The sequence below is a fragment of the Equus przewalskii genome, chromosome 31 (genome assembly GCF_037783145.1).
Source record: "Equus przewalskii isolate Varuska chromosome 31, EquPr2, whole genome shotgun sequence".
In the NCBI taxonomy this organism is placed as follows: Eukaryota; Metazoa; Chordata; class Mammalia; order Perissodactyla; family Equidae; genus Equus; species Equus przewalskii.
In genome coordinates, this window is record NC_091861.1 from 23,702,294 (window position 1) to 23,723,775 (window position 21,482).

The 21,482-nt window shown below is 37.0% G+C and overlaps 1 pseudogene; it reads left to right on the forward strand.

Annotated features, from left to right (window-relative positions):
- Positions 1-20,454: 20,454 nt before the first annotated feature.
- LOC103548395 (large ribosomal subunit protein uL23 pseudogene) lies at positions 20,455-20,964 on the forward strand (annotated as a pseudogene).
- The last annotated feature ends 518 nt before the right edge of the window (positions 20,965-21,482 follow it).

The window sequence follows — 21,482 nt, forward strand, 5'->3', positions numbered from 1 at the left end:
TGCTGGGTAAATAAGGTATCTTATAAAAGAAAGTAAAATCTAACTCCTTCTTTTCACACAAACAGTTAATTTGACACGAATTACAGATTTAAATCTGAAAAGTTAAAAATAAGGTTTCTATATGAATACATTGGAAAACATAATGAGCTGTGCGTAGAAAACTGTTTTTAAATAGGTCGTTAAGATTACCATACGTAAAGTAAAAGAATAAGTTTGGCATGGGTAGAACGTAGTCATAATGCAAAAGTCAGTGGAAGAGACTGGTATATACATTTATAAGGAATGCCTACAAATCAAAAAGCCAGAGCTGGTGGTCTAGTGGTTAAGATTCTTTGCTCTCAACACTGCCACCTGGGCCCATGTCCCCATCAGGGAACCACATCACCCAGCTGTCGGTTGTCATCCTGTGGAGGTTGTGTTGAAAGCTGTATCACTGGGATTTCAAATACCAGCAGGGTCACCCATAGTGGACAGGTTTCAGTGGAGCAAGAAGGACCTGGCCACCCACTTCCAAAAATTGGCCATGAAAACCTTATAGGCATCAGTGGAGTATTGTTTGATAGAGCACTGGAAGGTGAGAGGATGGCACAGAAAAGACTGGGCAGGTTTTGCTCTGCTGGATACAGGGGCGCTAAGAGTCAGAATGACTCAACAGCACAACCAGAAAACAAATCAAAAATATGATGCCTGGTTGTGATGGTTAGTTTTATGTGTCAACTTGACTAGGTTATTGTACCCAGTCATTTAAGCAAACGCAAATCTAGGTGTTGCTATAAAAGGATTTTGTAAATATGGTTCATGTCTACAACATGTTTATTTTAAGTAATGGAGCTTACCCTCAATAATGTGGGTGGGCCCCATCCAATCAGTTGAAGGGTTTAAGAACAAAACTGGATTTGCCTGAGAAGAAGAAATTCTGCCTCAACACTGCAGCGTCAAGCCCTGCCTGGGTTTCTGGACTGCCGAGATGCTCTCCAAATTTCAGACTTGCAGCCCCCACAGTCATGTGAGACAATTTCTTGGGAGAAAACTTTCTTTCTGGAGAACCCTGTCTAATATAGATTTTGCAGTAGAGATTAGGATGTTGAACCGTAGATCATCAAGTTGCCATCTCACCTGAGCTGCCCATAGGAACCAGGTGCTGTTTGAGCCATGAAGACATCAAGTGCAGCATTTACAGCAGCGCTCCAGCATCACGTGGAAGTGGTATATACAAGATCAGGCTCCAGCAGACCATGAAGGCACAAGCAATTTGCCTAAGGAAGCGGCCAAAATCTCCACAGCCCTAACTCCCACCCTACTGCCTCCTCTCCCTCAGCCTGTGCTTATGGCCCCATGGGGAGCTCCTTACAATCAGTTGACTAGTTTACAAATGGTTCTGCGCATCATGTGGGCACGCCACCCAGAAGTGGACAGCTATTTTCTGGGACATCCCTGAAGGCTAGTGGTAAACAGCTACAGTCAGTTGATTTTAAGTAAAGATTACCCTTGATAACACGGGTGGGCCTCATCAAATCAGTTGAAGACCTTAAAAGCATAAAATGAAAGTTTCATGGAACAGAAGAAATTCTGACTCCAGACTGTAATATAGAAATCCTCCCTGTTTCCAGCCTGTCAGACTATCCTACAGATTTCAGACTCGTCCGTCCCCACAATCATAGGAGCCAACTCTAACCTAAATCTCTAATGTAAGCATGCATGTGTGTGTGTCTTTGTGTGTCTGTGTTCTGTTCCTCTGGAGAATCCTGACTGATACACTGACAATCCAAAGAAGAGGAAGGGAAGGGCGGGCAAGACACTTAAACACATAACCAGGCACTTTAGAAAAAAAGAATATCCAAATGGTCAATAAGCACATGCAAAATGTGTTCATTCTCATCAGTTATCAGCTAAATGCAAATTCACTGCAGAGAAATGTCACTGCACACCAACCAGAATGGCCAAGTTTAAAAAGAAAACATCAAGTGCCACTAAGGTTTTTGAAGATCTGGAACTTACATACATTACCGGTGGAAGTACAAATTGTACAAACGGTATGGAAAACGGTTTGGCAGTATCTGAACATATGTCTATCCCAGGATTGGTTAATTACATTTTTGGCACTAAGGGTAATAGAATGAATGGGATAATTGATACTGGCCCTGGAATTGGTTCCCCCACATTAAACCCAGCATATATGGGGTTAAAACCAAAGCAATCATTCCTTGCTTACTCCTGGGCTTCCCGGCTCCAGAACCCACTATCTGCTGTGGAGACAGGTGGCTGAAAACAGCCAGCTGGATTCCCTTATCATCCTCCTCCCTGTCAGCAGCCTCACACGGCCAAATGAAGGCTGGTGGGAAAGCTCCAGCAAGGCCACAGACTCCCTCCCCTCCCGGCGAACAGAGACATTCTTTGGGACCTTTAAAATCCCCTCATCTCATCTTTCAGGGAGATGAGAGGAGGTAAAATGAACTTGAGGGCTCACTCTTTTCTCCTGGCTGATATCACCTGAAATAAAAAACACTTCCTTGCCATAAGCCTGGTGTTCCAGTTTTTATTTGGCCCCTCTTTTGTGGTGAGTAAAGAACCTCTGTTTGTAGCTGGTAACATATTCACCAAAAGATGTACTTAGAAGTTTATTCATTATAGCCACAGACACGACACAACCGAAACGTCCATCAACATGATTATGTGTTTGATATGTATGTATACATACACACACACAAACACACAGAGTGGATACTATGTTGCAATTTAAAACACACTACTGAGGCCAGCCTGGTGGTGCAGTGGTTAAGTTCACACATTCTGCTTTGGCGGCCCAGGGTTTGTCAGTTAGGATCCCGCATGTGGATGTACGCACTGCTTGTCAAGCCATGTTGCGGTAGACATCTGACATATAAAGCAGAGGAAGATAGGCACAGGTGCTAGCTCAGGACCAGTCTTCCTCAGCAAAAAGGGGAGAATTGGAGACAGATGTTAGCTCAGGGCTAATCTTCCTCAGAAAAAAAAAAAAAAATTAAAAAAAACACAAAAAGCAACACACTACTGTTAACTGCAACCACAGGAAAAAAAATGGTAAGCAAAGAAAACCAGTCACAAAACAATAACATACTGCAAAATTCCGTTTACACCAAGTTCAAAAAGAGGCAAAGTGGTCTATGGTGATAGAGTTGAGAGCAGTGTTTTCCACGGCAATGCATTAATTGAGGGTGGTGGGCATAAAAAAGCACAACACTGTGCTGGAAATGTTCATATTTACATTTGAGTCATGGTACCCCTGATTTACAAATATGTAAAGTTCATCTAATATATGTAAACTTTACTTATGATATGCAAATTTTAGCTCAAATTAAAATAATAAAATTCTGACTTGCCCTGTGGCTTGGTGTTTACGTTTGGAAAGTTGGGTTTACCAGAGAGAGATGAAACGTATAGAAGAAAGACTTCATATTATTAATTCCTGCTGTCCGGAGCTGAGTGGCTGTGGGCACGCAGGGCCCTTCAACCAAAGGCCACGCCGCTCTCGTCAGTTGCCTCTCTTTTTTTTTTAATTTTTTAATTTTTTAATTTTTTTTAAAGATTTTATTTTTTCCTTTTTCTCCCCAAAGTCCCCCGGTACATAGTTGTATATTCTTCGTTGTGGGTCCACCTAGTTGTGGCATGTGGGACGCTGCCTCAGCGTGGTTTGATGAGCAGTGCCATGTCCGCGCCCAGGATTCGAACCAACGAAACACTGGGCCACCTGCAGCAGAGTGCGCAAACTTAACCACTCAGCCACGGGGCCAGCCCCTTCAGTTGCCTCTCTTGACACAGGTCTGGTCCCTTCCCTCAACCTTCAGAGTTGGGCAGAAACCTCCCCCTGCTGTGGCTTTGTCTGGAGTACCAAACTCTTCTTTATGGTTCTTTTACACTCTTCCAAAACCTTTGGAAATAATCCCTTAATAATCTCTCCTCAAATTAACCAATTTGCGAGTGCCTTATCCTTCCTGCCAGGACATGGACCATGATAACATCCATAAAGAGTTTCCCAAGTTTGAGCAGATGCTCAAAATAGAATGTTCCTGTGATATATTATTCCAGGTATAGCATTCGATTTTTGCCATTTTGCTCAAATGAAACAGATTTGGCAATCCCACTCTGAAGGTCGCCTGATTTATAATCTGTGCCTCTTAGTTTTCATCTATTATTTCAGCATTTATCATTCAAAAGGAGAAACTATTGATTAAAGTCGATGAGGTCACAACAGTGTGAGAATTATTTTGATTTGTGGAGGCTTTGCTTTGAAACATGTATGGCTTTGAAGGTGGAAGAAAAAAATCATTTATTTTAGTAATTGAACTAATCAATGTGAAGAATTTCATTTCCTTCATCCTACAAGGGAAAAAAAAAATGAAGAGGAGCTATTTCTCCCAAATTCAAGTGCTCTGAAATATTATACTATTTAAAGTAGTGTCGCATGTCTTTATTTAAATATTTATCTCTAAGTTAATAGACTATGAAACAGAATTAAAGTTTTAAGACATTCATTCCGTTTCTCAATATAAGTACAAGGTCCATAGCTGTTGGAAAACAAAACGAAAAATGATCACAACATCTGGACGTCCTTGGACTGCCAAATGCTAGATATGGAGGATGAGAAGATGGCATAGTGACAAAGCCTCTTTTAACTGTAACCTGCTACAACTGTTGGCCCTTAAGCAGTGCGTGTGTGGGTGGGTGGGGATGGTGAGTCAGCCTGTGAAGATCCAGCATGGTAAGACACCTGGGGTCCTATCAGGTTTCAGATGTTAACACTGCTAATCTAAAAACAGAACTACCATATAGATGATTCAGCAATCCCACTTCTGGGTATATATCCAAAGGAAATGGAAAGTGGAACTCGAAGAGATATTTGCACTCTCACATTCATTACAGCATTATTCACAATAGCCAAGATATGGAAATAACCTAAATGTCCGTCAACAGGCAAATGGATAAAAAATGTGGTGCACATATATATATATATATATATATATATATATCACACACACAATGGAATATTATTCAGGCTTAGAAAAAGAAGGAAATCCTGTCATTGGAGACAATAAGGATGAACCTGGAGGGCATTATGCTAAGTGAAATAAGCCAGACACAGAAAGATAAACACAGCTTGATCTCATTTACATGTGGAGTCTAAAATAGTCAGACTCATAGAAGCCGAGAGTAGGAGCATGATTGTCAGGGGGAGAAGGAGGGGCGAGAAACGAGGAGATGTTAGTCAAGGTCACCAAGTTTCAGTTATGCAAGACGAGTGAATTCTGGGGATCTAACAGCATAGTGACCATAGTTAACAATACTGAATAGTATACATGAAATTTGCTAAGAGGATAGATCTTAAATTAAATCTTTTACACACACACACAGTAACTCTGTAGGTGATGGATATGTTAATTAGTTTGATTGTGGTGATCTTTTCACAATGTATACATATATCAAAACACCAAGTTGTGGGGCCGGTCAAGTGGCCTAGTGGTTAAGTTTGTGTACTCCACATCAGCGGCCTGGGGGGTTCACCAGTTTGGATCCCAGGCATGGACCTAACACCAGTCATCAAGCCACGCTGAGGCAGTGTCCCACAAACAAAATGCAGGAAGATTGGCATAGATGTTAGCTCTGGAAAGAGGAGCTAACATCTCAATTGAAAAGAGGAGGGTTGGCAATGGATGTTAGCTCAGGGCTAATCTTCCTCAACAAAAAAGCAACAAACAAATAAAACCCACCAAGTTGTACACCTTAAATATATACAATTTTATATGTTAAAAACAGATATTAATGTCTCTATGGCTGTCATTCTGACCCTTCCCCATTCTCATCACTTTCATAGTCTCTACATTTCTTAGAAATAATGAAAGTGTGTGTGAGTGTGTGTGTGTGTCTGAGTTTGACAGGACCACTTTTTCAATATCTTCTCTCCAACTTGAATTTAACAGGCACAAAATTTCTGTGCTGGGCACTCTTAGGCACTCACAGATTCTAGGCATGTCAAGATGAATTAGCAAAAGCATGCAGCTCCCTCCGCTGTACCAAGGCTTTGAAATCTCTTGAGTCAAGAGAAAAATTAAATTTTCATTGACCGTTTTTAAATTGCTTTAGAAAGAAAAGAATCATAGAGCAATAAACCAGTTAATATAATACAACCTAAGGATATGCTTTAATTCTACTAAAAATAACATTAAAATGATAAAAGTTATGGAAACATTATGGGAGAAATTATCCTCCATTTTCCTTAAATTTGAGCCTGTAACTTTTGTTATCTAATTTAAAGCTGGTAACCTTTCATCTGCAGGGTTATTCTATCATTGCTATTAAAAACTTTAAGTTCTAGAGAGCTGCTGTATAACACTGTACTTATAGTTAACAATAACCTATGCTTAAAAATTTGTTAAAAGGATAGATCTCATATCAAATGTTCTTATCATAATAAAACACATTTTTAAGAACTCTCAAATTAATTAGCTTTACCTCTGGCCTGGAAAATTACATTCAATTTACTTTTGATGTTATCTAGAAACAAATAAATCTTTTTTAACATTTTAGTGGGAGGAAGAGAGCAGTAGTTGTATGTAACATTTAATGTTCCTCCTCTGAGTAATAGATTCTAATTTTACGGGAGGTAGTCATTGTCCAACTAAAATGCTACGTTCTCCGCCCTCTCACCTCACCATGCGCATATATTCTGACCAATGAGACGAAATCAGATAGGTTACTTGCTACCTCTCCTCAAAAGCAGTATCCCTTTCTATTCCTAGTTTCTGCAGCCTGGGATGCGAAATCGATGGCTGGAGCTCCAGCAGACATTTTGGTCTCTCCAAAATACACGGCACACACTAAAGAGAAAGACAAGAATATAAGGATCGTGAATCCCTGATGAGTGTGGAACACTGTGTTACTTCACACTCAAAGGAAAGCAGAGTGAAGTGTTTAAATCACTCGTATTTTGCTTTTTTTAAAATTAGCCAGCAAAACTCATCTAAACTCATATAAATGTAGTATTCAATTCCATACAAATCTGTTTATTTCCCTTTTATCAAAGGAATTATTTAATTACCAGAAATTATGTCTCTAGTACCAAATGGGTACAAATTATGACTTATGAGCACTAAACAAATGACGATATACATCCAGGCACTCACCACTTAAACTAAGAACTGACTGTAACTATTACTGTGACATCCATTGCATGACTCTCGTGACCATTCCACACTTCTGGTTCCCCCAGAAGAAACCACTATCTTGATTTTTGCATTTAAAATTCATTTACCTTTTTTTTGAGGAAGATTAGCCCTGAGCTAACATCTGCTGCCAATCCTCCTCTTTTTGCTAAAGAAGGCTAGCCCTGAGCTAACATCTGTGACCATCTTCCTCTGCTTTATACGTGGGACGCCTGCCACAGCATGGCTTGCCAAGTGGTGCCATGTCCGCACCCGGGATCTGAACTGACAAAACCCAGGCCACCGAAGCAGAACGTGCAAACTTGACCACTGCACCACCAGGCCAGCCCTCATTTACTTTTAATTTAAGCTTTACCAAATTAATTTGGAGATTTTACATACATTTTCTAGTTCTTGACGTATCTTCTAGTGTCACATGAACAAGAAGAGTGGGGCAAATAAATAATAATTTACTATCTGCCTCATACTGCGATATTTCCAGTGTTTTTTAATTCTATTGTGCCAAATTATTTTCCTAATTTGTTAAACCAGCACACACATCCAGCAGAGCATTCATGAGTTTAACAGTTGTGCTACTTCCGTGCCATCTCTTAGTGCGGTCTCAATTTATTTTACCAATCTGCTAAAGGTACAGTGATCTCTCTCTGTGCCTTCACTGCGTGTTTTCCGTATCATTGCTGATACCAGCCTCTTGTCCATATGTTCACGGTTCTTTTACATTTTTCTTCCTAAACTCCTGGTCAAGTTTTTCCCCACTTTTTTCCATTTTTAATTTTTACTTTCTAATTTAAATTTAAAATTTTCATTTATATATGCTGTTGCTAAACCTTTGTCAGTGCTGTGGATTCCAGATAACTTCTCCCACTTTGGAGTATGTCTTTCCCTTTTGTTGTGGAATTTTTTAAGTGATAATAAACCAAAACGTTTCACTTTAATTTAGCCAAATTTAGCAGTCCTCTGTCTGTTTTTTTTATGATTGGCATGTCTGGTATCTTTTTTTTCCCTCTAATTCAAAGATGATAAATGTATTCCCTATATTATCTTCTAAAGTATTTCATTTTTTCTCTCAAATATAATTTTATATTCACCTAGGGTGACTATATATTATATAATAGTATATATTATAATATACAGTTTATTTTATATGTAATCATGTATAATCTATGTTACATAGTATATATATGTATAATATATCTTATATATATGATATTCTCTATCTTATCCATCTATCCTCTATCTATTTAACTAACTTACTCTATCATCTATCTACCTACATGATGTGAACTGGTACTGCAACTTGATTGTTTTGGGTTTTTTGGGCTTTTTGTTTTTTGGGTTTTTTTGGTGTGTTGAATCAATTGCCATAGCAATAGTTATTGAAAAGCCCATATTTTCTCTTGTACTCTACAATACCAATTTTATCTTTATTAGAATTTTGTATACAGTGAGTCTGCTTCTGGGATTCCTGTGTTTTTCCGTTGCCGTCTTTGGTCATCCGTAGGATGATGACACTCTACCTTAATTGCTATCATTTTACCTTAATTGCACATATCTAGCAAACCTTTTCCTACATCTTGTTTTTCTCTGTGAATATCTTGACTCTACTTCAGCTTTTGGTCTCCCATATAAATTTTAAAATAAGTTTAAGTATTTCACAGAGTATGTATGAATTTTTATTGGAATTTCGTTAAATTACAAGTAGATGTTAAGAGAATTTAATTCTTAATGCTATTCACTTTTCTAAATTATGAACATTGATTATTTGTCCAATTATTTGTGTTTCTTCAATGTCTTTTGACAAAATTTTAGAAAATTCCTCATGAAGTTCTTACATATTTCTTTTTACATTTAATCCTAGGCATTCTCATTATGTATTGTGAATAATATATTTAACAATCTGTTTTCATTTGTTTGTTATGAGAACTATTTTAAGACTCTCTTGAAAGAATTCTGAATTTCAGATTAGGTTTGCTATGTTTGTTATTTAATACCTTTATCACTGAAATCTCAAGAATTTAATAAATCAAAATCTGAGCTATCGAATGTTAATAACAGGACTTTTGCTTCTAGTCACAATAGGGCAATGGGCCAGATTTACCTCTCACCTGAGACAATTTAAAAGTGGAAAAAAAAATGTATGAATCAATGGTTCTTAAAACATGAAATATCAGACAGTGAAGGATAGTGGTCTCTGAGAAATGGGAAGGAAATGGGGTGAGCCCTGTGGTGGACCCACTACTGCTCTGAGAGTTTCCGAATCCAGAATTTTCCTTTATATAATTGCTAATTATGCAGTACATTTAAATTGCACTCATTATTATTATACTATATCCCAGTATTGAACAACACCAGGTATTAAGCAGCTTGCTATGTGCTTGATATGCCTTTCTTGTTCTAACAGCACACTTGCAAACAAAGTATTATTTTTCTCATATTAAAGAAGGGAAATCCCAGCTGATGGAAAGAGTTGACACTATTCAGGAAGTCAGGAAGAAGCAGAGGCATGGTTTACACTTCGGTCAGTTTGGGGGATGTGTTTAGTTTTTGAAATTGCATAGGAACATCACATTGTTTAGGAATCTAAATGATACAGTGTAAGCAGTTTGATTTTAATTATTTATAATTTTTTGTATTGTACACAGCTCTTTCTCTAATTCTTTTTTTCCCATATCTTTTCTCGTAAATTCCTGTATAGTGACTTGTCCTTAATCCTCTTAATCTCTTTTGAAGCAATCTATCTCATTTATCTTCTGCTTTACACTTTCTATTTCTTTCCAGACCCAGCTTTCCCATTCAATAAACAGGAAAATCTTCAATGAGGCATGATGAAGCAAAGTAATATTTATATATTGATAAGATATATACATGGTTAGTACTCACCTAAACTATCGATTTTCTTTTTTGCTAACTCCTGTGCAAAGAGTGGGAAGGATTAATAAGCTTCTGGGCTAGAAATTATCAATAAAAGAATATTTTAAGTAGACTAAAATTGTTCAGAAGAGAATAATAAGAGAAATAAAATTGCTTGAGATTGTTAAAGCAATAAAAAAGAGCTGAAAGATTTTTTAATTCAGAGAAAGAAAGAGCTGACACTCTTTTTTATACAGACATAAAATAAAACAATTAAAATATTTGTGGATGATTTAATTAAGCAGTAATGTTGAATATGTTAATGGTTTTCATTGAAAAAGTAGAATCTCACTGAGAGGAAAAATATCTTTAATAATTTTAAGGCATCTAGGTTAGAAATGTCCTCTATATTTTTAACTATTTTTTATTTGCACATTAATTCATTCAACACTTTTGGATGAGGCATTAAGAGAGGTTGGGGGATTAATATAGCAAAATGTGTCCTCTTTCCCAAAATTCTCATTCTCTAGTGAATGAGGCAGACAAGACCCAAGGTAATTATAAACAATGGAAAGGGGTATGATGGAGATTGTGGTTTACTGATGAATTACCTATCAATTATCCTAACGGTTTTTATAATTCACTGGAATTAGAGGAGATACTGAATTTAAGAGATGACTGATCATTAAATGTATAATAAGACACATGATTTTGTGCCCTTATTTACAACATAGATACCAATGTTTTTAGTTTTTTTTTTTTCTTAAAATTGCCATCCACTCTGCTTTGTAGTCAAAATTTCCTGAACTCTTTGCTAATTCACCTGTGATGGCTTCATCTGGCCTCTCTTCTACAATCTTAACTAAGTTCTAGTCAAAATATAAGCTCACTCTCCCCTTACTCTTTATTGTTTTTCATGAGTAAATAAATTTCATGTTTCAACCTACTACTGATCCATGACACGAGGAAAAACTGAAGAATGGACGATGTTTAGCCTGGCAGGAGAGAAGGAGTGGTTAGCAGATAGAAACGGTATCAAGCATATTCTGCATGATTTTGAGAAACAGAGCTCAAAATATGTTGAAATATCATGATTATAGGATTTCATTAAGAGTTTGGCAAATATTGAAGGCCAGTCATTATACCACAGGCTTTTGAAAATATGTTATTTATTAAAGAGAGATATTATCCACATACCATAAATGCAACATTACTGCATGAACTGTTTTTTAAAATTAATCAAAGTAAACAAGGCTAAACAGCTTAAAAATATTAGCAAGACAATCAGTGTTCTTTCTAGTTGAAGCAAAGGTGATTAAAAAGATTAATTTATAAAGATAAACGTATATTCATTATTGAAGAAAGAGTATAAAATAAAGTTACATTTTTTATAGTACTAAAAGATGCTAATCTTATTATCTTCAAATGCAATGGTCTCTTTCAAAAGATAGTAATTAGTGTGTGTTTCAGTGCTTTAAAATAGGTTTACGCAAAATGTACCATGGGTCAGTTGATACTTAAAATATGTTCCAATTTGCCATATGCATTATTACCTAATTACCAACAATTCCTAGTTTCAGAAATACTCATTTATTAATAATAAACCGTATTCTAGATACATAAGAGTAAAAAATACTGGATTTATTAATATAAGCTCCTTGCTTATGTGGACAAACTTTTGGGGTCCCTCTCCTGGGTCTAACAGGCGAATCTAGCAAGCGAGCCGCATAGCTTTAAAGTCGGTACAGAAATCCGTGCTGTCCTATGACGCAGCCGTGCAAGGCCATCTTAGGCCCCTGTTAGAAGGACCTTGCAACCCCACACCTCATGAATGAAGACGCCAGCTGGACAGATCCACAACAGGAAGGGATAACGAGTTCCTGGCTCTCACATTTCCCAGCTGCACATCTTCGAGACGGAGGGAAAAAGTGACAACCCTGGTCCTTGCCTCACTCCACACGTAGATTACACCAACATTACAAGCCTCGTTTGATACATAACCAAAAAGCTCTTGTTCACGTTATCCCTGAAGCACACGACTATTAGATGTGTGAGCCCTTTCCTGCACAGACACTGCTTTGTTAAAAAATATATAAACTGCGCTCAGATCTGTATACCTCGGAGCAGTTCCTTAGAATACGCTGTTGGACTGTTCCCAGGACTTGAGTTCCTCATTTTGATTCTCAAATAAACACCTCATTTAACCTTTACCCAGACCCTTTATTTCAGTTGACGCTTACGAGGACTTAAGGTTTTAATTGTTCGCTTTTTTAAAGAGAAAATGAAAAAGGATGACTCATGTTTAATGTTTAAGCCTCAATCTTTCAGATCAATGCTGTTATATTTTATTCTTCTTACAAAACTTCTTCGTCTAGATAATTTTCATCACTCCTCATTGATACAATCAACAAATACCTATCATCTTCCTCCTAAGTATCTTATCTTCTTCCAAGTTTCCTGTCTTAAGTTAGGAATTTCTCAGTTTTCTCTGTAAACCAAGAACTCCACAAACCCAATACTCTTATGAACTAGACTGTGCAAAATACATTGACTCCACCTTTCTTTCACGTCTAATATCATTTGGAACTATATAGTCTATCAACCTGCTATTTACTTTCCATGTTCATTGTAATATCTTAATAACTATGTATATTAAAGCAACTGTTCTCTAATTAATTTTCTGCTTTAGCCCCTCCCCCAACAAATCCATTCTAATATGTTCATTACACTCTGTCATTTACGTGCTTAAATAATACCACTGTCTCTCTCTTATAAGGAAGACATAGGTCATACTACTTAACTCATCGATTAACACTCTCCAAAATCCAACCCACTCTTTTTAACCAATCTCTCACTAGTCCCTGAAATAAAGCCTTCTTTCCAACTCTTTCAATTTATCCAAAAAAAATGACATCTCTGAATCTCAGGTTTTCATGAATGTCTTGAACGTCTATCTTAAATGTCTATCCTTGGCCTTTTGTTTAACTAAATACAACGTTTGAGTTCTTATTTGAATATTATATTAAAAATCCCCAATTTTTATAATCTTAAACTATACTAATCTCCCTTTATCTGACCTCAGATTACATTTTTCATGCGTACCAAAGCTTTGGGTCCTTAATTACATATTACTTTGGGTTATTAAATGGTTAAGTTTTACCTACATATCAGATTGAACAAATGGACCTGTGTTCTGTTTATTTTATTTTATTTATTTAACTTTTTTGAGGAAGCCCTGAGCTAACATCTGCTGTGAATCCTCCTCTTTTTGCTAAGGAAGATTGGCCCTGAAGTGACATCTGTGTCCATCTTCCCCTATTTTATGTGGGGTGCCTGTCACAGTATGGCTTGATAATCAGTGTGTGAGTCCATGTCTGGGAGCCGAAGCTGCAAACCCCAGGTCGCCAAAGCCGAGTGCGCGAACTTAACTGCTATGCCACTAGGCTGGGCCAGTCTCCTGTTTATTTTATTTTTACGGTTAGAGAATATAATTTATTTGGTATCTAATCTAAAATAATAACTTGTTGAATGACTTTTGTAATGATACAAAGAAAATTCAGCCTATCCATATTTAACCCTGCATGTCATTACTCTTTCTTTTCTTTAAACCACTTTATTGAGATACAATTGCCATACAAAAAGCTGGACATAGTTAATGTGCACAAATTGATGAATTCAGAGATAAGTATACATCCATGAAATCATCACCAAAATTTAAGCCATAAACATATCTGTCACCTCCAAAACTTTCTGCCCTTGGATCAAGGCAGCAGGTCTGCCCAGGACCCAGCCGACTGGCACACCCAGGATCTTCGGCTGGGCTGGCTGGTGAAGGGCTTACTCTTTTTTATCTTCTTATTTTCCCTCAAAAAGATTCACATGTAAGCAGATGTGAGATCATTTTAAAGGTAAATTTTATCCTGTAATCTAATTTGATAAATATTTGTGTCATATTCAAAATGCTGTTAATCTGTTTTCTTGCATTTGCTTGTTTTTGTTGACATTACTTTCTAAGTCACGTAGACTTTTGAAATCATTTTTGTCTCTTCCACATGCTGTAAGCCTCGCTCACATTCAGTGACTTGCCAAGATTATAGTTTCTATCTTCAAAACATTCTTATTTTCATGAAGCCCAAGACATAAGTTCAACAGTTTGAACATCAGTGTCATGCATTAACTCTAAAGTCTTCAAATGCCCCTAGTCACTGCTCTTTTGATATTTTATTTATACAAATATAAATATATGCCACCGCTCATTCCATTTCATATTTTATTCCGTATGTCCATTAAATTTCTACCTATTATTTGGACTGTATTTGAAATTCTATTCCTATTGTGAGCCATTTCTGATGGTTCAATGAGATGGGAATAATTCAATATGTAATTTCACTTTTGTAATAAATTATAATACCACCCAGCATTCTCCCCTGTCCCTTCTATTCCTCCTGTATCATTTTATTGCCTAAATAATGTTGTTTAGCAAACAATCACAAAACCTCAGTGGCATGAATTAATAAGCATTTATTTCGCTCACCAATGTGTGATCTGATCTGGGCTTCGCATGGCTAACCTCTTGCTCACATATATACAGCAGGTCGTTCAGGTGGCTCTGCTGATCTGGCTGGGTTCACTCACATATCTGGTGGTTGGCTTCAATTTTCCTGATGCTGGATGACCTAAAATGGAACAACTAAAGTGAATTGCCTCTCGTCCATATGTTTCATCCTCTAGCAGGCTAGTCTGTAGCCATTGTGCAAGTGGTGAAGAGTTTTTACATCATTCATGTAATTACTCTATCATATCATTGAACCTAAAAGGTCAAAAGCTTTACCGCTAAACCTTTTTAGTAGTCTGTTTCTGTATCCTGGGTGCAATTTAGATTCTCTGAAGGACACATTCTTTTCTGGTTCACATGCAGACAAGCAGGCTCCAACTGATGCGTTCTATTGTCTTGTCACTGGTGAGATTTAAGAAGTTGTTATAAACTTAGGAAAAGATAGATTGTTCTGTATCCATGGTAACATGTAGCCCCCATGTAGTTCACTCAAATAATAACAACTTGCCTCAATGAACACCCTCCAGTGTCAGTCCCTCACTTTCGAGTATCAGTCAATCAGAAACAGTCGCACCGGTGAACAGGTCTCCAAGTACCAACCAGTGAACAACAGCAGTATCCCCAGAGTAACCACACATCTATAGATGATGCCAACTCACACCTCTAAAAATCAACCAAATCCCAAACTCCACAAGTCCCCAAATTCCCATACAAGATCTGCCATCTGCTCTGCTTAGAGCCTCATAGCTCCCTGAGCAGCACAGCCCTGCCTGACTACAGTAAGCAATGCATTCAGCTTTGTCTTTCTATATCAGCTATTGCGTGGGGGTCTTAACATGGGTGAGACGTAGCTGTGTAGTACCACTCTGCCTCCAGCTGTAGCAACATCAGTGTCTTGCTACATCTGGATAGCAGCTAACTGTATGGATCTGAAGATAGAAGTCTACTGTTGGCATCCTCTCTTTGTTCTTCAATTTTGTAGCATTCGTAGTCTCTGCATAAATTCTCTTTCAGCCCGAAACAACTAAAGCCTTTTGTTTTCCCCCTGCAGTGAATTCCTAAGGACACACGGTGGAACAGTCTTTGGCTACCTTGTACATTTCATTATATTTTGTCTTTTATTATAATTAGCTGTTTATTTTGACCTATTATAATAATTTTTTTTTTATTATATGTGTTTTACGTTCTGTAGATCCTAGGACAGTTCCTTGTCTGTCTCGGGTCTTAATAAACATTTGTTAAATTTAGACAATATACATGATCAGTGATTTAAAGATAGTAAATTCATTATTATAGTTCAGTTTTATATTCATTAAAATAAACTTTACATATTTTATCCAAAATTATTTCATGTGTGATTACCTTTACATTCAAGTAGAGAGTACTCTTTGCAAATTTATTACTCTTTCCCATTTCATCATAGGTAACCAAATTCTCTGCAGGGGTTCAGCGCTGTATATCTCCTGAAAACTAAGCGAACACATTATCTGGCTTCAGTTGTACTTTATCTTATCTCACTAAGAACCTTATCTAAAATGCCAGCATGAACATTAAAATGCTTTATCCTGAGCCAGAAATGCAATGGATGCTGACAAATTACCCTGATTTAAGTCGGTGAAATTTCTAAAGACAATCTACGGTGGTCATCGTCTCTCTCAGACTTCCACTGGAAAATTAGATAATGTTGGCTGCTCTAAGTCCTGTTTGTCATTTCCGTATTTTTAAAAGTTATTATTCATATGGACTTGATTGACAGGTCAAATTCTGTCCTTAAAAAGATTTTTTTTGATTCGATAGCTGCTATTTCTCTTTGCTTCTTTTCCTTTTCTATTTTTCTAATCAATCTTACAATCAATTCTTCTCGCCAGTCTTCTCTTAAATTCTAATGCCATCTTTCTGAATGCCCTAGCTTCAGGCCCCACAAAAGTAAAATTCTATAATTTAAGACATTCGTGAGCAGAATTAAGAAGCAGGAAAATAGCAGTTTCTCTTATCCAGCTAGAAAAATAATCGAGATTCTCAATGTAATTCTAGTCCACTTTATGCATATATGCCTTTCTACACAAGTTGCAATGTATAGCAATAATAAAAATATGAAGTTACATAAATATGGAAACTGCACAACTCATTTCTAATTCTCATGAAGTATGAAAGAAAAACTTCACGATGATATTTGTCCTAATATAAATATATTACTAGCGTGTATTTTCTTGAATTGCAGTTCATTTTATTTGAGTTTCTAACTAGTGTTGTTACATGTGTACCTTGCAGAGATCTACCAGAACGAACTCAATTAAGCACAAGTTATAAAATAAAGGCATACGTTTTGTATCTCTCAAAGAGCTTATAAACATGAACTTTTATTATCTGAGCTTAAATGAGATCTCTTATTCCCTTAACTAGGACCACAAACAGTAGTTTTCTTTCAATTTTGAAAACAAATTTTAAGATAGCAATGTTATCTCTCATAACTTACAGTTACAATAAAAATTCATAAATATTCATAAATTTATGAATCATAGAATTGTAGCAGTTTGTCCAGTGTGAATTCCTGTTTTACATTCAAATAAAATGTGATACCTAAAAAGTATCTTCTCATTTCTTATTTATGATTTTGAGAAAATGATATCAATATTTGGAAGGTTATTGGTCATAAAATAGAAACAATTAGCCTCTTGCAGAGCTGTTGGATACCGCACTGGGGCCAGGAAAAAGCAATTATAATAGATGATTATCTTTGGCCAAGTCACTCCGAAGGAGAAATCAAGGGCAAAATGTGATGCCAAGTCTATCTCGTTTTATAAAACAGGAGACAATATTGTCCCTTTTGTCCCAGAGGCAGCAAGAGGAGCAATGGTTAAGCTCAAGGCAGATGGAGAGATGGATTCAGGTAGTGAGAGCCTGAAAGGCTGGAACTAATAACAACAGAAACATAGTTTCTCTGGTTCGAGAGACGATGCTCTGTGAAGTTCCTCTTAGGCAAAGCTTGACTTGGTTTCCTGGGGTGCGAAGGCTGAACTACTCTATAGGCAGCTGATAAATCCAGTAAATAGGAAAATGTTTGACTCTTGAAATGATAAATACAAAATTAATTTAAGATATTCTGTATTTGTATCGAGAGAAGGATTAACGAACTTCAACAAGTGGTAATTATGAAAAATGTGTTTTCAGAGGATCAAATAAAGGTCAACGATGTAGCGACCCCAGTTCTACAGACTTCCATATTGCAGAGTGCGTCATTGGGCAAGTGAATCATAGTGATCGTTTAATATGTGGTTAGATTGTCTCCATGGTACCAGCTTGTTTTTATTATTTACTTTCTGTAAAGAAGGGCTTGTGGTTTATTTTTGTTATATCTTAAGAGCAGCTGATGAGTCTTCATTTTAACCAAGTGTCTTTTATGACAATAGGTAAAAAGATTGAAGGCATCTGAGCGAACAAAGAATGGACAATGAAAGCCCCAGGCAAACAATTTACTACTGACAGAGGCACTTAGCCATTCAGTAAATGAAGCTGGATTAGAACTAGAGCATACGTGCTATTTTTATCTAAGTCAGATATTAACATTTTGAGTCAATATTTGAATCCAACATCACAGCACATTTTTATTTTTAAAAGCTGATGTTGTTAAGCCAGGTAATGTACAGTGCATGCTCAAGCCATTATGTTGTTGAACCCTTGCATCAGTTCTATGCAGATGTTACTAAAATGATGTCTACTTTTTTAGTGAAGACTGTGATGCACAGAGAAGGTAATTTGGGTACAGCAACGTGTTTGTTAAATGATGGGGTCAGAACCTGAAGCCATGCAGTCCAGTGTCTCTGTTCTTGTTGAATATCCTATTATTGCTCAAAATATCCACCAATCTCACGCCCTTTTGAATTTAAGAGTGGTCCTACAACTTGCCTTGGTTAAGGAATTTGAGTAAAAATGACACGGCCACCTCTAATTGAAAGCTTAACAGGCTTACCCATGAAAGTGGTGAAATTATAGATAAAGGTCATTCAGTCAGCCTGATCCCAACATGAAGACAGTGTGGAGGAGAATTAATGCCAATCTGAGATAAACCCATAGGATAAAAACCTTTATGGTTATAAGCCACTAAGAATTTTTACTATTGATTACTGCAGCATGACCTAGCTTATGTCAACTGGTACAGATCAAAACCACTATATTATCTGGCTTTTCAATGCATAGTATGCATATACTTAGGGCCAATTCACATTCAAGATTTTATTAGTTGATACCTATATCAGATAAGGAGGATGCTTATTTCCTTTAATGGAGAAAACAATATCTACTGATCAAAATCAGAGAAAGTCAAATAAATGTGCTAAACCAAAAATGAGAATTTCATGTTTCAGGTAAAACAAAGAATGTTTAAACAATCCAAAGCAATAAGATCAGATTTTGCAGCCGAGTCTCAGGAACAAATGGCTCCTTCTTGTCTCTCATTGTATATCAACTTGGTTCTCTTTTATCTGGACATATATTACCCATGTACATTATGGTTTTTATCTCCAGAGAGACACTGACTTGGTGTCGCTCTCAATTTTAGTTTGAAAAACTCCTTGGAAACACTTCTGCTGGGTTCAGGTGCACAACTCTGGACCATTCAACTGTGCTATTGAGCATGGGTCAGTCTAGGCAACCCATTTTAATGACAGTCTTCCTCCCGTCCAGCACACACACAGAACAATCCACTGTACCCAGAGAGAGGGGTCCACATAAAGACATTGCAGCCCTCACGGCAGTCATGCAAACAGTGGGGAAGTTCCAATTCCCAGGTGAGAAGATGGATCCTTAAGCATGTAGTCCACCATTTTGTAAATCCATCAAAGAAGAATTTTACAATGATTATCAGTATTTAGAAGTTTTCTCATTAGGGTAAAGAATGATGATTTATGAGCATCTTGTCCTTAATTGGAATGCTATGATTTCATGTTCCTGATAGGCAATTATGGCAGTTATGACTAGTCTTCTACTAAATTGTAATTCTCCACTTCTTTCTTACTGAAAAAAGCCACTGTATTTCTGGATTGTAATTTTTGTAGCCAGCAATGTCTTTCCAGATCCTACCTGCATCTAGAGATGATCTTATGATACAGTTCTGACCAAACTATGTAAGTCACTAGTAGGAACTTGGAAGAAAACTTAAATAGCATATATTTGGCACAGACTCTTTAGGCTTTTGGCAATTTCACTTTATTTTTTCCTAGAATGCAGATGCGAAAACTGGAGAAGCTGGGGGCCTCTTGATACTTTGAGAAAGAGGAATTAAGGTGGAATCTTAGACCATTAATGAGAAACTTTTACTGCAGACCAGTCCTGATCTCTCTATTCACCTACTCAGAGACTTTTAATTGGATAAGTGACTTAAATTCAAATATGTTTAGTTACCCTTAATTGGATCCTCTTTAACTTAAAACCAGATGTAAATTCTAGATGAAACAGTTGATTCCAAGGAGCTTCTTTATAAATTATGATTGTAGCCATAGATTTGCCTTTACTTCTCAAACAGGCTTTATTTAAAAAAGAGTATGTCTTATGTAAATATTAATGCCACAATAAACTGAAAACATCTTCATCTTTTTGATTATAGAAGAAAATCTAAAATGGAGTCCAGTTATTACATCTAGAGGTGATTATGTGTTTATTTTCTCTGCGTTCATATTTGCCAGATGACATTTATTTCTCCCTTAATGTCATTATAACCCCAATTTAGACTTTCAGTCTTTAGACTAAGTGTTACATTTAACAAACTCTAATACACACAACACAAAACAAGAGAGGGATTACAGGATAATCAGAATAAACATTCCCATTTAAGAGAAAGGCATGCTTTGGACAAAGATGGTGCTGAAAGGAAAGAAGGAATCTCCTGGCCCTCTCAAAGCTGAAGCCAAAGCAAAGACTTTGAAGGCCAAGAAGGCAGTGCTGAAAGGCATTCACAGCCACACAAAAATAGAAGACCCACATGTCACCCACCTTCTCGCAGCTCAGGACACTGTAGCTCTGAAGGCATCCCAAATAGCCTTTGAAAAGCACTCCCAGTAGAAACAAGCTTGACCACCAAGCCATCATCAAGTTCCCCTGACCACTGAGTCCACCATGAAGAAGATAGGAGACAACAACACACTTGTCTTCATTGTGCATGTCAATGCCAACAAGCCCCAGATCCAGCAGACTTTGGAGAAGCTCTATGACATTGACATGACCAAGGTCAACACCCTAATAAAGCCTGATGGAGAGAAGAAGGCATACGTTCCACCAGCGCCTGACCATCATCCTTTTGATGTGGTCAACAAAAATCCTTTTTTAACTTCCTGCTTATCTTTATCAACCTGGGAACTAAGATTCTGAATTATCGATTTGCCTTAACATGAAGTGAAACAACCAAATATTAGTCGATCAAAACTTTATCATCTGAGGATAAATTTTTTTCATGACACCAGGGATAAAATGTTCATAATGATACAAACTGCGATTATCAAGACTATAGTTTAAAGGCACAAAAACAGGTAGGCAAAATCAGGACCAGAGGATAATCATCGTAATTTGTATTATTTGTTCGCAATTTCTTATTTCCTCTTATTCTTTGTCATGCTTCTCTATAAGCATAATATACTTTCCCTGACCATTAAATTAAAACTCTTGGAGATTTGACATGCTTTCACTAATGAGGAGGGAAAAGATGTGACATTTGTTCCATCTGAGCAAAAGGCCTTAATGTACTTTTGTGGTTTATTGACCTTACTCCATCCTTTCACCATAAAAACAAGATGACCTAGGTTGTTATTACTCCCTCAAATTGAGTTTCAGAATGAGAAGACACGTAGAGCTGAGTCCAGTCAAGCCCAGAAAAAACAGGAGAGACTGCA